The sequence below is a fragment of the Entelurus aequoreus genome, linkage group LG06, assembly GCF_033978785.1.
Source record: "Entelurus aequoreus isolate RoL-2023_Sb linkage group LG06, RoL_Eaeq_v1.1, whole genome shotgun sequence".
Taxonomy (NCBI): Eukaryota; Metazoa; Chordata; class Actinopteri; order Syngnathiformes; family Syngnathidae; genus Entelurus; species Entelurus aequoreus.
In genome coordinates, this window is record NC_084736.1 from 23354570 (window position 1) to 23374300 (window position 19731).

General features: G+C 41.1%; 1 protein-coding gene across 3 annotated transcripts in view; it reads left to right on the top strand.

Annotated features, from left to right (window-relative positions):
- tmem104 (transmembrane protein 104) overlaps window positions 1-19731 on the top strand; it is a 102915-nt gene that overhangs the window by 54560 nt on the left and 28624 nt on the right. The gene's annotated exons all lie outside the window — the stretch shown is intronic.

The window sequence follows — 19731 nt, forward strand, 5'->3', positions numbered from 1 at the left end:
TTCCTGCACTTTTATTGAAAATTGCTTGAATATTGAAAATGTGAGCAGAAAGTTTCCTGTTTTTGATTTAAACTAAAGTGTTGCTTCATTCAAATAAGAGGTGAATGCATTGGCCATGAATTGTTCTTTACTTGCTTGTTTGCATCCATAATTCATTCATACACAATTCCCTTACAAGAAATAACATGAATATAGGAAACTTCACCTGCAGTGTCTAGTATCTACTGTTTCAGTCACACTGCTTAAATTGGTTTTGCTAAAAAGTTACTGAATCGATTTCAACTCACTGAATTGTTATGGATCCAGTGGTCCCAATAAAATGAGATTGTTCCTGAATTGTATCGATAACCACAAATAGCGAATCGAATCGTTGTTAAATGAAATCGTTACGCCCCTATTAATGACATAACAACTATAATAGTTAAACAAAAACAAGTTTGAGGAGAGTTTGACAAGGTGGGGAGGCCAGATGACATTAGTCAGAAAATGTATTTTAAAAACCGTAGTGGCACAAAGTAAAATGTTACGGCATAAACATAGCAAAAACGAATGCCGGTGTTATTTTAATATTTGCAACGATAAGGGGGCCAACTTCATATTGGTGACGACTTTCTACCCTAACATTCTTTCCCCAAGCCCAAAACATAATGAAAATAAATATATTAATGACATGCCTCTTTGTTGTTAGCTTTTTGCTCACTTACCCTAAAAGAGTCCGTACATTAATTTATTTGTATCGCTCGCTACAGAGTTAAATTTGGCGCTACCTGTTACGCCCTTGCTCATAAACACATTATAATGGGACTGTTACAACCCTGTACAGCAGGTGGCACCGTAACTCTTTCCAACACACCTCATAAGCACCTGGTCTGTCAGAGAGTGAATATATTCAGCAAGTATAAATACGAGCTGTCTCTCGGCAAAATTTGAATTATGAACCTCCCCACCACTAGGTGGCGTAGCGAATATCACAGTGAAACCCAATGCTCGCTAGCATTAGCTTATAGCTAGAAATAAATGTGTTTTTCCAAGCATGGCAAGGAAGAAAGTGAGTGTGAAAGAAGTGGATAATATTCATTGACTTAAAGAAATATATCATCCATAAAACATGACAGAGCGTGTAATTGACTCAGAATCAGAATAGTTTTTTTATTGCCATTGTTTGAGAACGGTTCACAAACTAGGAATTTTTCTTGGTGCAATAGTGCAACATAAAACACATCACACAGAATAGGTAATAAAATGAGCTGTGCCTGAGCTATCAGATCTTGTTATTGGACTCGGAAGTAGTTAGAGCGTAGCCCTGCTAGTCCACATCACACTGAAGCAAAACGAGTCGATAATGCCAGCCAAGTATGTTAAAATAATATCCAAACAGCTGACCATGAAAATATGGAGAAGCTGCTGATGGTGTCTTTGATGGAGAAATCCACTCTCCACGGTAAATGCTGGAAATATTAAATTACTTCCAAAAAGTACGGTCGTTGTTTGTACTATATTCTATTGTTTTTTTCATACAATTTTTATCTTAAAAGTTTATTTTTCTTTTTAAAAGGCATGTTACATGTTAATTGTGATGTTTTACGGGCCAAGCACAAATGTAATGTGTATTATTTCAATTCAGCGAGCGAGGCGGTTTCGCAATAAGGTTTTTTTGAGGTACCAGCCGTGTCACAGAACCAATTGAACTTTCATCCCGACGTACCGTTGTATTGAGACCCATCTAGAGCAGGGATTCTCAAATGTGGGCTCCATCTAGTGGTACGCCAAAGAATCACTGAATTAAAGGACAGTGTTTTATTATCCTATATTTAAACACAGTGTTGCTGTTCAAACTGTGTGTAATGTCACAGTGGCCAAAAATAAAAGCTCAGCCTTGTTTTAATGAATACTTAGGCCTACTACGCTACTGTATTTTAATGTTGGTCATTATGGTGGTACTTGGTTACTTAAGAACCGCTGCAATAGAGTAATTTAGTGGTGACAAATTTATATTTGTCATCGATATTTTACTCATGTTTTTTGCTCATGTGTCATTAGAAATTAAGCAAATTGTTTAATGATGTCATAAGTAGGGCTGGGCGATATGGCTGAAAACTGTATCACTATATAAATGTTTTATATCGGCCGATATTGATAAATCTTGACATTTTCTATAACATATGGAAAGTAAAAAGCAGGACAAAAATACATTAAATGTAAAAAAATGTATATCAAATGTTACCTTCCTCTGATTATAATCCCCTCCGCTATCAAGGAAATGTCAACACAAGCATGGAAAACAATCAATGTAAACAAAATTGTTAAATCACATTGGACACCCAACAATAAGCTCTTAAAAAGAAAGTGCACACATTTTAAATGCTTAATAAAGTGTAACAAAATAGTGCAAAGTGTGAAAATGTAAACAGAGAGAAACCTGAGAAGAAGTATTTTCTGCAAGTTTAGTGCCAGAAGGTTGCAGCTGTGCTCTAAAGGGTGAGCGCGGCTAAGGTGGTGTGGTATTACTGGTCTTGGTAGGGACGAGCGCCTTGCATCATTTACAGACCACATTTGTCTGACTACTGTCTCTTTGACAAAAATCCAAAACACTGCCATACTGTCCAGGTGACTTTTTCTGTTTTATTCTTAATTTCTTCAGACAACAAGATGGCGCAACCAAAGTTGATAGTTGATACTGTTATCTGATTGGCTGTTAGCATGTCACTCCCACTGATCAGTGATCACTTATCGTGTTGCTTGGTTACCAGCGAACGAGTACCTTTATTAATGCAACCAACCTTAAATTAGTATCAATTACGCTGTTGATATATATTGATATTGTTTTATCACCCAGCCCTAGTTATAAGCGCCAAATTGTGCCAGGGTTTTTCTTAAATAGGATTTAGCGTTTTTGTCTTACACGTTCATGCATGAAATCAGTTTTTTTTCTGGTTGACTTCTGATGAAATCATTTGGAAACCACCGGCTTGTGGTGGTACATTCCGCAGCCTCCTGTTAGCATGAAGTACACGGAGTGGACCGTGTCAAAGGTTCTGGCCCAAAGACACTTGGCAGACTGTTGAATGAAGAGTTTAAATAATTGAGAGCTCCCTCTTAGCCAGTAGGTGTTTAACTATCTACCGGCAGCTGGGTCTTCTTCTTGGAACCACACGGGCTTGTTCGTGTCCCCACTGACAACTGGCCCAGTATTCAAGAGGGGCTATAGTCCCAAAATGATCTTGCAGTTAACCATTCCGATTGCGTTTCCACTTTCCACTCCATCATTCATGTTGCAGACGGGCTAATTGAAGCACTTCTGAGTCAATGAAAGCAGCTCTGCTTTTCTGCTGAAAAACACGAAAGTCGTTTTCGGGTCTGTAAAGTCGCTATAATTCCTGCTAATCTCCCCACCCTGAATGCGTCTCAGGCTGATTTATGGCTTATTAGAGGAGAAAAATGGCGCTAATTCTGAAAGGGACACACAAAGCGAGGAATAAATCAGATATTAAATGATCAGCGCAGGCAGAATGCAAATGAGCCTTCTGCTCACGTTAATGTTTAACAAGTAGACCGCGAACAAGGCTGACGATGAATATGACGAACATAAAAGCATCCCGGCGTATTAAAGAGGGAATAAAGCCAGCTGCTGTGTTCCGAGTCCTACACGAGTGTGTCGTTATGTTCGGCCATAGCCATAAATCTTGGCCTCCGGGAGAACGGTCAGTGTTGTCAGTCATAATCCAGATGCTTACTTAACGCCGCCACCGCAAAAAGATGCCATCATGTTACAATTGTTGTAAAACGTTGGTTTTTCACGTTGTACCTGACTAATGCTGACTATTTATCCTCTCTCCTTAAAAAGTGTTTTTTAGAGGTGATATGTCCTCATTTTGCATTGATAGGGTCGCCATTTTAGCATCTTTTTGTGAGGATTCCTTCAAAAGATGCGTACCAAAACTTGGTCACATAATTGCACCGATGCCGACGTGAGCGGTAGCAGCCAGACCGGCTATCGCAGACCTGGGCATTCTGCGGCCCGCGGGCCGCATCCGGCCCTTTGTGCGTCCCTGTCCGGCCCGCGTGAGGCCAATTATAAATTACAAAATAAATTTTAAAAAGTATCTATGTCGAGTGTGCAATACAACGGTGCTGCTTTTGTTTTGAAAATCGTTATTTGTATTACTTCCGTGTGGACGTATGCGTGTGCGTGATTGTGAGTGAATGTGAACAGCTGCAATCATTAATTACAAAATAAAGTTGAAAAAACATCTATGTCGTGCGCGCAATACAACTGTGCTGCTTTTATTTTGAAAAGTATTATTTATGGGCGTGTGTCCGTGTGTAACCTGCGAGTGAAGGTGCACATGCAGCGACAAGTGATGCACGGTTTACACCCGAGACGCTAAAAAGAGAAAAGTTGATGAAGAATGGCGTGTTTCCAACAAGACATGGACTGCAAAGCAACGTTCCCTCTAAGGTGCGTGCCTGCGCAATTGCGCACTACTCAAGCGTCTGCTGCGCGCAGCAAATATATGCCGCGCACCAAATCAAATCCCATCTGAATTCTAAACAAAATAAACATATTTATTCTATGTAATTTTGCAATGCAACTTTGAGTGACAGTGACAACAAGCGGCCCTAACGGTGTTCGTCAACACCGTTCAATTGAACACCGTTCAATTATTGTAACGTCTATCGAGATGCTTCGAGGACAGGAATTATATCGATCACTTTATTGAGCAAAACTGTTTATATTCGGACATAACCACACCAAAAACATGAGTAAAACAATTCTATCTCGAAAAACTAGTCATTTTCTGCCGTACAAACCAGGCCAAAACCAACTTGTCATCTGTCACCAACACGCATAGCACTAAACCACTGGTGCGTTTATGGCCACACAAAAAGTCGGACAACTCAAACACCACACAAAGTTACACTATGACTCCTCAGTCATACGTGTGCTTATTTTACTGTCATTTATTATTAATGTTAATTTATTTATATTAGTCATGGAATGCTGTTACACACACTATGTTGAAGTATTACTATTATTATTCATTGTTATTATTATTATTATTATTTATCTTACGGTATATATCAAAAATAATATTGAGCAAAATTTAATTGAAATATTGTCGATGTGGCCCTCCAGCAGTGCTCGGGTTGCTCATGCGGCCCCCGGTAAAAATTAATTGCCCACCCCTGGGCTATCGGGTTCCTATTTCTGCACTTACTAGTAATTATTACGGATTCAGCCACCGGCAACAAGTGCTTGAAAGTAGGGATCGGTAACGTTCACATTTGAACCAGTATGTTACCAATTCCTGGTACCTGATAATCGATACCGATATTCAACGGTAAACATGTATATCGTTACAATTTTATCTGTACAATACCCTTATGAATATTCTTTATCGATAGCAATATTTATCGGTACTCTTATCGGTACTATATGTCATTTGTGGAAATGAAGATGTGAAAAAATGCATTTTATTAGCATTTATATTAGCACAAGAGGTTGAACACCTCCAGCATGATGTACTGTAACATCTCAGAGCAGGGAAGTTTTTTATCAACACCTGTTTTTAAGACTTAAAGAAGTCAACTGTGTGCCGTGCAAGGTGAAATGCAGTTTTGTCATCTTCTTGTGAAGAGCACACATCAATCAATCAATCAATCAATCAAAGTTTACTTATCTAGCCCTTAGTCACAAACGTCTCAAAGGGCTGCACAAACTACAACGACAACCTCTGCTCAGATCCCACATCAGGGCAAGAAAAAACTCAACCCAATGGGAACAACGAGAAACCCTGGAAGGGACCGCAGATGTGGTACACAACTAGAAATTGATATAGTGGGGATCGTGAGATTATTTGCTTGGTGCTGCGATAGATTTAACGCGTCATAGAGTGCTGCCTCAGTCCATGTCTACTACCTCTGGCACAGTCACTTCAGAAAAAACATTGTGAGTCATGTGTTATTCTAAGAGAGAGGGTATGTGTGTAGGAATTGTCCAGCCTGGCGCTGGTTAGTTCTAGCTTAATTGACTCCTCATCTGGGCTAACATACACTGTAATTGCCTGTGTCCGAGCTTGCTCTAGTGTAGTTAGTCAAGTGTGACTCAAACAGTACTCTATGTTTGTAGATTGAGTGATAGGGCCTTCCTGGTTAGGGTGAAGGCCGTCCCTCCTCAGCATGCCCGGTTTGCCCCAGAAAGTGGGCCAATTATCAATTATTGTTGATCAATGCCTATCTTCCGGAAGGCAAACTTGCCCAGCCCAGATGGATGTAGTTGAAGCTAAGGAATGTCAACCGATATATCGATTAATCTTTACACCTCTACTGTCAATGGTATGATGTCCTATAGGAAGTAGCTTTTTCCATGAAGCTAAATGTCTTATGTTGTGCCCTACAAAATTGTTATACTGTATTTCCCTTTTACACACTAGCTGTTTGATTGTAACATTCATCTTAATTGTAATTTTCATTTACCAAATTTGGAGGTGTTGAAATCGCCATGTAAAATCGCTAATGTTGATAGTAGCTTGTCAATTACAAATCCAATGTAAATTACCATCAAGATAGCGCGATTTGGAAGAGTGGAGCCTTACTTTGCGTTTGAATGTTTTCTACCAAGCATACTTGCTTTGTTGGTGTTGAAAATTGCGACATTACTTAGAGGCAGTTTGGCTGAGTCCGCCCTTGATTTTTTTATTTCCCTTGAGCCAGTGCCGAGTCGGCAACCAGACATGACAGCACGTGCGACAAAGATATCCAAATATTTTGTTTGATTTTACCTGAATCGATACCCGGTGCGACTGACGGAATTCAGTCGGTGCCTATAAAAATACAGAATCCGGTACCAGTCCCTACCAGTATCAGATCATGTCATTAATACCAAAGCTTATTCCCTTCTGTCTGAACTTGATCTTCTGGTTCCAGCTCTATTTGCAAAGGCACTTTTTATGACAATCCTCGTGTTGATTGTCGTCAGATTGTTCATGTACTTTTTATGAAGTGGCCGCTGAGTATGTTTTTCCTCCTAAGAAGCAGACCAATTAGCGTGTGCTAGCATGCGGAGTGTCAGCCACTTGACTCTTCATGTGGTCAGACTTAATCAGTATCGAGCTCACACACATCAACAGTGTCAGCGGACGAGATGTCCCAACAGACATTTTGCTCATCCGAGCCTGTGAAAGCTGTTAAGAGGATCAATTGGCTGTGATTTGCTGTGCTGATTGATTCCTCATGTTCACAGCGGACGGCCATCATCACGGTCGTTGTGTAACGCCGTGGCCAGTGTTGATCCTAGCCTTGCAGCGCCGCTGTGATTGAAAAGATTAGGACGCCCTGGGATGTTTAGGAGTTTGAGTTGGGCGCCGTAAGACCTCAATTAAACCTCTCATGTCTTTGATTGTCCCCCCACTGCGTTTTCTTTTCCCAACTTCTTCGGCTCCGCTTTTATCACGGCGGCGGTCGGTTACACGGCCAGCGCCATTTAAATGGCTGATTTATGGCACCCGCTGCGTGTGGAGCGCCATTGGAAAATCAATGCGCTATATGAGCAGCGAGCCCCTTTATGCTGACTTTGCATTGTTCACGGCTTATCTCCATGTAGATGTTTCAATTACATTTTGTGTCCATTCAGATGTCCGCTGTCCTACGTGTTGGAGTTAATTTAGAGGTGCAGCTAAGACACCGCCCCCCTCTCCTTCCCTTGCAGCTTCAAAAGTGACCTCTACTGCTTCCTCTTGATTAACCTCCTAAACGTTTTATTCCGACAATAACGTCATTGACCTTGATGTGAGTGCCTTCTGGGGGCCGCCATCTTAAATGTTTCGCTGCACACGTCCGGTTGTTTGGGAGCGTGTGCAGTGTGTGTGCGCGTCATTGACGACACAAAGTGGTGGTGTGTGTGTGTGTGTTTGTGTACAGTGGAACACTGATTTATGAACTTAATTTACAAACAGGGTTTGTACATGAAAAAGTTTGTATAGTGAAGCAAATTTGTCTATAAGAAACAATGTAAATATGAATGTTGGGTTCCAGCCTCGACAAAAGTATTTTTTTTAGTAAAGGTTTGTACACTTTGAATGCAATATAAAGTGCTATACAGTACTGTATATCAAACATAAGGAGGCGATGGATCAACTTTCTCTTTATTAACAAACCAAAACCCGCTCAACTGCCCTGTGTGCACTGATCTGCTAACTGGCGCACACACATTGAAGTCCTTTATGCCCTCACAAACGATCAGAAATCCTTAACTTTGACAACCGTATTGCTACAATAAAAAACATTTATAAAAGTAAAATTCATTTACATAAACATTTGTGAAGGAGGAATTACTAGAAACAGACGGAAATCTGTGTTTTTAGACATTCATTTTTGCCTTAAAATATCACCTTTGCGTTTTTTTAATAAAATATAAATAAAAATACAATCCCCAAAAATGTTTTGAAGGCTTGCCTCCGTTAATGTACTTGTTGTTCCCCTTGCTAAACGCAGCACTGAGTTGCAGGATGGGGAGATGATCAGTAGCATCAAAACAAGCTTGCGAGTTAGCTAACCATCTAGCTAGCCTACTTGTTGACGTCTCCGTTTGTTCTCCGAGCTACACACTTTGCTGCTACTCATATTTGGACGATTACCATCCGAACACTGTTAGTTCCGAACGAGTTGTAGCTCTACAGTATAATAAGTAGCCAGCGAGAAGGTATATTTTTGACGTGAGGTCACAACACCGAAAGTATTTTACACGAGTTCTTTGCATGCATGTTTGACATGGCATTTTCAATGTTAATAATGTTAGTAAATGATCCAGTAAAAATTGTGTGGTCCATTAGAATGGACATGTAATCGTCAAAAAGACAGCCAAAAATGTTGGTAGATGAGAATAAATCTAAAGGTCACACATAGTGTAGAAATGCACCCAATTGCAAGAAATGTAGTCTTGATTTTTAAAAATGTTCTTTCAGTGTTTGTATTGCATAATTTTTTATTTTTTTTCCTCAATTTTCCTTTTTTTTTCTTTTCCCTCAAAGGTTTCTCACATGCCTGTGAAAGGAGCACATACAGGGAGAATGGGGAACAAGGGGAGGGGCCGTGTGTGTGTGCCTTAAGAGGCTCCGCTGAACAAGAGTAGCTCTTCTTCTCCTCTGCTCTATAATAAGACTGCTTTGGCATGTTTTTCCAGAAAAGTCCGGTCTCACCACATTTAAAACTTGCTGTGGTACGATTCTTCCACACTTGTGAGCGCTATTAATCTACTCCTCGCAAATTGTCTTGTTTTTGTTCAACTCCACAGCGATTCCCTCCTTCTTTCCACGCTGTTCTGTTGTCTTTTTGGGACTCATATTGAGTTTTCAAAATGGTCAAAACTTGTCAAAAGGCAAAGAACACAGAAAAGGCTGAAACGCTGAGAAGTGACTAGTAGTGTACTGGGTAGCCCGCCTCCCCAAAAATGCGGCGCCCTGCTTTTTTTCCTGCAGGCGTGACACAATATGAATGAATGAAGCGTTCGTACACACAGACATGGTTCGCACACGGTTTGGCTCGATCTAAAAGTGCGTCAATCGACAAGTTTGCAAATAAAGGGGTTCATGAACCGATGTTCCACTGTATTTACTTTGTCACATTGTGATACTAAATGCAACTAATCTGTGACTTTGTGCAGCTTAATGTAAGCGTTAATTTCTTCTGTACTCTTGTGTATTATTCCCAGGTGTGTGTTTTTCTGGCATGTGTTGTGCTGATAACAATGATGACTTAAAGCGCCAGAATATTTCCCTATAAACAAAAAAAATTTAGCGCTCTACCCTTCAGTTCTCAGTTGCTCCTGGCTGTCTGTCCTCATGCAGATAAGCCTCTTCCCTCAACGCTATCTAGTATGCACTTGGCCTCAAACGCCCGCAGCAGCAGCTCCCAAGTACATTTCACTCAATATTGGACAAAAGGCAAACATGCTCATTAAAGCAGCAGCCCGGCAGCGGCACAATGGCTTTATTCCATCAAGGTGCTAAGAAGTTGCAGGTGTTTGAGTCGTAAGGAGGCGCGGTCCAGTGGCGCTGTGAGGAGATGACAGTGCAGATGGTTTGGTGGAGATTAGAGCAGCAGGTGGCCAGGGTGGGGCTGCGGGCTTTGAAGAGGCGGTGTCAGAGCAGCAGAGGAGACGCCTCAAGCTGCTGAAGTGTTGGTGACCAGAGGGCGTTGTCAAGGAGATGGTAGAGATACGTTGCAGGCGCTGTTGAAAAAAGTTGGCCTCGTACAGTAAAACCTCTAAAAATCTGTGTTTGAACCTAAATAATCTGTTCCTGGGTCAAATTGTGGCCACCAGAACACCTTTTTAACTGTGTAGTTTGAAGTATCTTAGTGGTTATACAAGTTAAGAAGAAATTAATGGGGCTCTATTATGCAAAACCAACTTTTCCTAGCTACAGTATTTGGGATCTGCATATGTCCCAAAAATGTTGTGGAGATATTATAAAACAATCTTGCCAAACAAGCCGTTTGAAATGTGCAAACCTGTGATGTTTTTTGCACCAATGACATAAGCAGAATATCCATATAGGGAAATAAATTTACCCAAGGTGCTTTGCGCCAGTCTTCTAATGTAGTCCGCACTTTAGTCATTAAGTTCCTTCTTGTTCTCTATCCGCTTGTTGTGGGGAAGACTGACTCGTACATGCACATGCAGCCTCCGCTGTTGCCATTTCTAATACAACGTAGTTTAAAGTTCTAACTTATATCCCTCATTAGAATCCATAGGGAAGTACTAAAAACAACAACATGGCTGACGGGGAGAAGATGCAGTTGAAGTAGAGGCACATAAATAAGACCGCCCACAAAACGGCGCATCCTAAAGAAACGGTCAGAAAGTGGCTTGAAGATGATCTGTAAAACATAATCCATGCAATATTTTGACCAAAGAACCACCATTACATGTTATGTAGACCACAAGGAAGTATTGTACATGTAGGAAAGAATCATAATATGAACCATAAGCATAACAAAAAGCAGAGAGACAGCTTGTATCCGAAAATACTCATAAATGGAGGTACCACTGTATTTCATAAATAATTTATGTTTTATTTTTACAACAGCAATAAAAAACTCAGGGGCATGTTTTAGAAACCAGTGATTCAGATTATTATAATGATTATTATTATTATTACCAAAATGATAATCACAATTATTTTTATCAGCAATCTACTTGCAGTGGTGGGTCCTGGAGTTGGGGAGGGGCATGTGATTGTGAGGTCATCATGTCATTTGTTATGAAATAGTCGAATGAAAAGGCTAAATAAACATACGTATACATACATATGTTCGAAGGGAAATAATTGTTTTTGTTCAGTATCAGTATTAAAATGTCACCTTTGTCTGAATATGCTTATACAGTGGAACCTTGATTTACGAACTTGATGGGTTGGTAAACATGGTTCGTAAATATAAAAGTTTGTATAGTGAAGCAAAGTACCCCATAAGAAACAATGTAAATATAAAAAATTGGTTCCAGCCTTGAATAAAGTCAACATTTTAGTGAAGGTTTGTACACTTTGAGCACAATATAAAGTGCTGTACAGTACTGTATGTCAAACAAACATAACAAGGAGGTGAAGGATCAACTTTCATTTATTAACAAGCAGAATTGTGTTGTATGCGCTGCTCTACCAACATGCGCACACACACAGAAGCCTCTATGGTGCACACACAAACTATCACAAATCCTTAGCTTCAACAACCATATTGTTACAATAATAAACATTTAACAAAGATGGGGGCTCTTCCGTGTGTGCATGTGTGCCTTTGTGTTTAAGGAGCGGTACCTGTCGTATCGTTTCCTTGTCATGCAATAAGTCTGCTATGGCACATTTTTCCAGAAAAGTCCGGTTTCTTTAAAATTACAATTTGTTGTGACACCGTCACGGAGCCTGATGAATTGCAAGCCCCATTAATGTACAGTACCCCTCGCAAATAGTATTTTTTTTTATAAGCCAAAGGTATTCCCTTTTTTTCCCCCCCTGCTGGTCTGTTGGCTTTTTGTGACTCATTTTGAGTTTGCAAAATGGACAAAACTAGTCAAAAGGGGAAAAACACACAAAATCCACACATACTGAAGCGTTGAGACGTGAAAGTGTCTTGTGGAGAAAGCGAGTGGAAGGCTCCGACTCCGCTACGATACACCCAGCATTTTTGTCTGCAGGCGCAAAAATAAATGACTGAATGAAGCGTTCGTACACAGAGACATGGCTAACACACAGCGGCATACTTGGGCCGAACAAAAGATTTTAATTCGAGAAGTTCGGACAGATTAGTTGGTAAATCAAGGTTCCACTGTAGCTATATTCATTTATTTTGCCGGGGGTAGGGGAGTTCCATGGCTGGCCCTTGCATCGTCAATTGGACACCCCCTGCTTGACCTCGTTCTCCAGGCGAGCGGAAAGTGTTGTCACACGACAGAAAAGTGTCACTCAAAGCTCTTTGACACACGCCGAACTAGACTTTACGAAAGTCGGGCAGTGAAACGTGACGACTGGCTGCAGCAACCAGGGAAGCGTTTGTTAATGCCAGTCAAGTTTTCGTGGTCATGGAGCTCTGTGCCCAAACTCAATGGCCTCTGGTGTGGGCAGTGATTTTAAACTTCGATGAATTGTGCTGCCCTCCTTCAGATGCTCACTGAGCTAAAGTCTGACCTGACAAGCTCAGGGTGTGGACTCTTGGATGTTTCACTGTGTTTATTTGATTCTTTGAGGATCTGGGGATGTAGTGTCACAAAAAAGCATTGTTCTTCAAACTTTATACATTGTGACGAAAGAGAGAGAGAGTATGGTCACATGACAGGAGGCGTGTCAGATGCCACCTCTTGCAAATTAGAATCACTTGGTCATAAAATGCGCGGCGGGTCATGGGGACATTTAAAATGCAGACAGTCAAATATTCTCTCGACGACCTGGCGTGACCCTGACTTTATTATACAGAATGTGGCCAGACATGTTTGTATGCTGAAGGTAACGCTGCGGGAGCAGCCCGGCTCGCCGTTCCCTGAAAGTGGTTGGTTGCTTGTGTGGCGGTCCTCAGGGAGGAGCAGCACAGGTGATGCCTGCTGGCCTCCAGTGGGGGATTTCATTTTCTCAAAGAGGAGACAGAGTAATTTCCATCTCATATAAAAACATCCTCATTCGCCATCTTCATGCCAAGTTTATTTTGGAAAGCACCAGTTAAATTTAATTATCGTATTTTCCGTACTATAGAGCGCGTCGGTATATACTGTAAGCTGCACCCAGTAAATAAAAAAATACATCGAACTAAGAGCCACAGATATATATGTTGTGAAATTAGTTATTTACACAGAAACATTTTGTGAATGTTTATTTACATACCTAAACCGTTTCCAAACGGTGTCTGTAACACGGCAGTAAAAATGGCTGATCAAACAAAACAGAAGTCATCGTCATGGACCCACTAGCTGCAGAAGCTAGCTCTCCAATCAGCTAAACAGACTCAATAACTCCAAGATGACATTGGTGAATGTACTGAGGAATTTGTGAAACTGAAATAATACAAAAAAAAAATCCATTGTAAGTTGTTAATACTAACACAGACACTCGTAATGTGTTGGCATATTAGCTAATGCTAACAACGCAAACACTCCTACAGACATCACACATAGGACGGTTTAGAAGGTATAAGTTGTTGAGTTATATTATTAAACTTACAAACGTTGCTTGGAGTTATGAATGAAGAATCCATACAAGTGGAAACGCTATTGACGATTAGAAGACCGAATGGCACTTCTACTTCCGGTTCAAAGCTTTAAACGTCAGGAATTCACATTCATCCTGCAGTGAGCGAACTCATCCAAAAGATGGCGCCATGGCACAAACAATAATACACCATTTAAGTGTCTTTGCATGTGTTTAATAAAAACTATTTGCTTTATGGCCATCAGGCGATGTACAAGCCACAGGGTTCAAAGCATAGGAAAAAAGTAGCGGCTTATAGTCCAAAATTTACGGTAACTGTTTGGACCTGTGTTAACTTGTGTAATTCTTCATGTCTCTCAATGTCAACATTTAACTTTCTTTTCCCCATCAAGGATTTAATCATCCTCAAATTTTGTCTTTACACACATTCCGACGAGTCTTCTTCATTAATAAACCAGTTGAATTATTCATGATTCTCGTCTGACGGCAACATGCTGACCTCTCAATCCGTCCTCAACCACAACTTAAGTCCTAATATTCCACCAGAACTTCCATCATTAACCTGAGTGCTTGTGTCATTAATCAAGCACAATCCAGCCCAAAGTCATCTCTTTCTACGTGAAACTTTGTCCTCATTAGGTCACGGGGGAGCTGGAGTCTACCCTAGATGACTTTGTGCTGAGGTTTTTACCCCCTCAGTCGTAGTTTAAATATTAGTGATGTGCGGATCGAAACTGAGATATCCATACCTGTAATATATACCTGCTGTAATATTGGCACAAACATTAGATATCTAATGGGTATGCTGATATTAAATAGCAGACACTATTAAAGGCCTACTGAAATGACATTTTCTTATTTAAACGGGGATAGCAGGTCCATTCTATGTGTCATACTTGATCATTTTGCGATATTGCCATATTTTTGCTGAAAGGATTTAGTAGAGAACATCGACGATAAAGTTCGCAACTTTTGGTCGCTGATAAAAAAGCCTTGCCTGTACCGGAAGTAGCGTGACGTCACAGGTTGTGGAGCGCCTCACATCTGCACATTGTTTACAATCATTCCCACCTGCAGCGAGAGCGATTCGGACCGAGAAAGCGACGATTACCCCATTCATTTGAGAGAGGATGAAAGATTTGTGGATGAGGAAAGTGAGAGTGAAGGATTAGAGTGCAGTGCAGGACGCCAGGATGTATCTTTTTTCGCTCTGACCGTAACTTAGGTACAAGGGCTCATTGGATTCCACACTTTCTCCTTTTCCTATTGTGGATCAAGGATTTGTATTTTAAACCACCTCGGATACTATATCCTCTTGAAAATGAGAGTCGAGAACGCGAAATGGACATTCACGGTGACTTTTATCTCCACGACAATACATCGGCGAAGCACTTTAGCTTCGGAGCTAACGTGATAGCATCGTGCTTAACTGCGGATAGAAACAGAAGAATCATGCCCCTGACTGGAAGGATAGACTGAAGATCAACAATACTACTATTACTTCTACTCTCAGGAGACACTGAACTAAACCCTGGACCTGTAACCACACGGTTAATGCTGTCCCGCCTGGCGAAGCCTAGCAATGCTGTTGGTAACGACGCCATTGAAGCTAACTTAGCTACGGAACCTCGACAGAGCTATGCTAAAAACATTAGCTCTCCACCTACGCCAACCCTCATCTGCTCATCACCACCCATGCTCACCTGCGTTCCAGTGATCAACGGCGCGACGGAGGACTTCACCAGGATCATTGGTGCGGCCCGGAGACGGAGGAAGTCAACCCAGACACCGGTGAGGACAGCGGCGCGGCGGCAGACGGCGTTGTGGCTTTCGTAAAGTTCATACAGCACATATATTTCCCCAAAGTTTCGTCTTTGCTGTCTTCATTGTTCATTAAACAAATTGCAAAAGATTCACCAACACAGATTTCCAGAATACTGTGGAATTTTGTGATGAAAACAGACGACTTAAGCTGGCCACCGTGCTGTTCCAAAATGTCTGCTACAATCCGTGACGTCACGCGCAAACGTCATCATACCGAGACGTTTTCAGCCGGATATTTCCCAGGAAATTTAAAATTGCCCTTTATAAGTTAACCCAGCTGTATCGGCATGTGTTGCAATGTTAAGATTTCATCATTGATATATAAACTATCAGACTGCGTGGTCGGTAGTAGTGGGTTTCAGTAGGCCTTTAAGAAATGATCTTGGATTGTGCTACAAACATGACGCTACTACAAAGAATGTATCGGGGAAGGATGCAGGTCCGAAGCAAAGAAAGACCGGCGGGAGAGTTTTTTTTCCGGAAGTAGAGTGGCTATTTATTGCTACCACACAAATTTCCGATAGCTAATATTAGCATTATTTTGATTTGAGCATAACAAGTCACTTACTAGTTTAGCAGGAACAGATCCAAAAAATCCCTTCACATCTTTGAGCTCACGTCAGCAAGTGAAAGCTGGGGCAATGTTGATCCTGACTGTCCTTTTATCAGGGTAAACTCCTTTTATCCTTTTTCGTCTCCTCGGACAAAACTTTGTTTCCTTGGTTGTTTTGGAGCTTCTGCCATGATAGCAGTAATTGCACGCAGGCGTTGTTCTTCTTTTAGTTTTGTAGAGGCACGTAGTAGTTTCCATCGACTTCCGTCTTTCTAATGAATGGGGAAAAGGGGGAGTGACATATGCCGTAAAGCAAGTCAGCACATTTGTAGTGTTTTGTGTGGCAGGGTTCCTGCTCCCCTCCTCAAAGTCGCTAAGTGCCAGTAAAAGCAACACAGACCCCCTCAGGCCATGACATTTTATGAACGTTGAAAAGTTACGTACTGCTGCTTTAAATATTGCACCAGCAATTGGTCAACTTCAAGAATTTTTGTTTTACTCTTTTTAAGTTACCCATCTTTATTCCTGAAGCTAAACTTTTGACCAGGCAATGACTTTGCTAACCTCTAGCCTGCCCTCGCCCATCCAGTCCATCGGGGCTCATATGCAATCAGCTTTATAGGATCATTGCTTCAGCTGAAGGGAATGTGCATCGCCATTTTCCTCAGATTAGCTCATGTTCATACTGTATGTGTTATTAGCCATGGAGATGAGTGTTTACTCTTGTTTACCGGTGCTCTTTGCCGCCAAATGAGGGATGAAAAGTCTTTTTTTTTAACCTTCACACGCTTGACAAGCGCAGCTGTGATCATCTTGGAAGTGAAGGTGACAGCATCAGTGTGGTAAATGAGACATTTCTCCTCTGTGATGAACAACACCTGCTCAGACCCACTCATTTGCTGCCTCACTTTTTACACCTGTGAGGCCAACACACACACACACACACACGCATGCACCACAGGTCTGCTGGTTAGCGCGTTACACAGAAGTGAGGCGTGAGAACGACCATGTGACAGGAAGATGGTTTCTCCAATTTTCTTCTGTCAAACACTGCACAGCGAGGACAAACAAGACTTTGGCTTTGCAGGGTCGTGTCCTCACCTCCCAATGGCAGCATTGTCACTTTCACTTTACTTTTTTTGTTTCCAAACTCAATTGGGACACAGCCTGAGTCTGAAGTCTTAGTTATGCCACAGCGTAGTGCAACGTTTTCATTCTGTTTTAAGCTCTTTGAACCGGACTTGCAGTTCTCTGCCCAAACGCTAAGGGGCAGGTGTTCCGCTATTTAGCTTCCTGTGTAGCACATCGGAGCTGGAACTCATCAATGTGGAACTTCACTCGCGTTTAATGTGCGTGTTGCTCCATGGCGAGCTGGATTGATTGTTAGGCGTGGTCTTGGTCTCATGGTGAGAAAATGTGAACAGCATGATGAAGAGGATGTGTAAATACTCAATCTCATGGAAGCAAGCCATTTATTGATCCATTCTTAAATGGATCACATATCTTTGTCAGTGTTACTGTCCAGCTTGCTCCTTGTTAGAAAACATCAATCACTGCCACTGTTGTTAGTGCACTTCACCATGGGATGGTTAGTGCACTTCACCATGTTATTGTTAGTGCACTTACACAAGTTATTATTAGTGCACTTACACACGTTATTGTTAGTGCACTTCACTGTGTTATTGTGAGTGCACCTCATCGTCTTTTTGTTAGTGCACTTAAACAAGTTGTGAGTGCACTCAAATAAGTTATTGTTAGTGCACTTCACTGTGTTATTGTGAGTGCACTTCACCGTGTTATTGTGAGTGCACCTCATCGTGTTATTGTGAGTGCACCTCATCGGGTTATTGTGAGTGCACCTCATTGTGTTATTGTGAGTGCACCTCACCGTGTTATTGTGAGTGCACCTCACCGTGTTATTGTGAGTGCACCTCATGTTATTGTAAGTGCACCTCATCATGTTATTGTTTGTGTACTTAAACACGTTATTGTAAGTGCACTCCACCATTTTATTATTAGTGCACTTAAACAAGTAATTGTGAGTGCACTTCATGTTATTGTTAGTGCACCTCATCATGTTATTGTGAGTGCACTTCACTATGTTATTGTGAGTGCACTTCACTATGTTATTGTGAGTGCACTTCGCTATGTTTTTGTGAGTGCACTTCACTATGTTATTGTGAGTGCACTTAAACAAGTAATTGTGAGTGCACTTCATGTTATTGTTAGTGCACCTCATAATGTTATTGTGAGTGCACTTCACTATGTTATTGTGAGTGCACTTCACTGTGTTATTGTGAGTGCACTTCAGTATGTTATTCTGAGTGCACTTCAGTATGTTATTGTGAGTACACTTCACCGTGTCGTTGTAAGTGCACTTCACCGTGTCGTTGTGAGTGCACTTCACCGTGTCGTTGAGTGCACTTCACCGTGTCGTTGTGAGTGCACTTTACCGTGTTGTTGTTAGTGCACTTCTCCATGTTATTGTGGGTGTACTTAAACATGTTATTGAAATTGCACTTCACCATGGTATTGTTAATGCACTTAAACAAGTTTTTGTTAGTGCACTTCAGCATGTTATTAGTGGACTTAACCGTGTTATTGTAAGTGCACTTAACCATATATTGTTAGTGCACTTAGGCAAGCAGAGTAGAATCCCAAGCAGCTTGCATACATACAGTACATGCTAATTTTCTTCCGTTTATTAGTTTGACAACATGACAAGAATGATGAATTTTACCATACATTTCCATATGTGTTGCTGATGGAGATGCAGGTGAGTGATAAAGGATGCTGATGTTGATGCTGTCATGGTGACAAAAGTGTGCGTTTAAGATGGCTGCAACCTTGCAATCCTCTTCCTTCCTTCTTTCTTTGTTTCCTTCCTTTTTTTATTTCCTTTCTTCTTTTCCTTTCTTTTTTCCTCCTGTTTCTTTACTTCCTTTTTCCTTCCACCCTTCGTTGTCTTTGTTTCCTTCCTTCCCTTCTCCTTCCTTCTTTTTTTTTTTTTTTTTTTCTTCTTTTCTTCCTTCCTTTCCACCTACTCAGTGGCCTAGTGGTTAAAGTGTCCACATCAAGGGTTGGAATTGGGGGTTAAATCACCAAAATGATTCCTGGGCGCGGCACCGCTGCTGCCCACTGCTGCCCACTGCTCCCCTCACCTCCCAGGGGGTGAACAACGGTGATGGGTCACATGCAGAGGACAAATTTTATTGTGTGACAATCATTGGTACTTTAACTTTCTTCTTTGTTTTCTTTCTGTTTCTTTTTTCCTTTTCCCCTCCACCCTTCTTCGTCTGTTTTTCTTCCCTTCCTTCTTTCCTTGCTTATTAGTTTTTAGCCTTCTTTGTTTCCGACCTTCCTTATGTTTTCTTCCTTTCTTACTTCCTTTTTTATTTGTTTTCTTTCTTTCTTCCTTCTGTTTCTTTACTTCCTTTTCCTTCCACCCTTCTTTGTGTTTATGTTTCCTCTTTCCTACCTTCTATTTTATTTTCTTTCTTCAACCCTTCCTTCTTTGTTTCCTTCCTTCCTTTTCTTCCCTTTTTCTTTTCTTCTTAGTTTTTTTCCTGTCTTCCTTATTTCCTTCTTTGTTTCTTTCCTTCTTAACTTATTTATTTTCTTTTTTCTCTTCCTTCTTGTCTTTGTTTCCTTCCTTCATTCTTT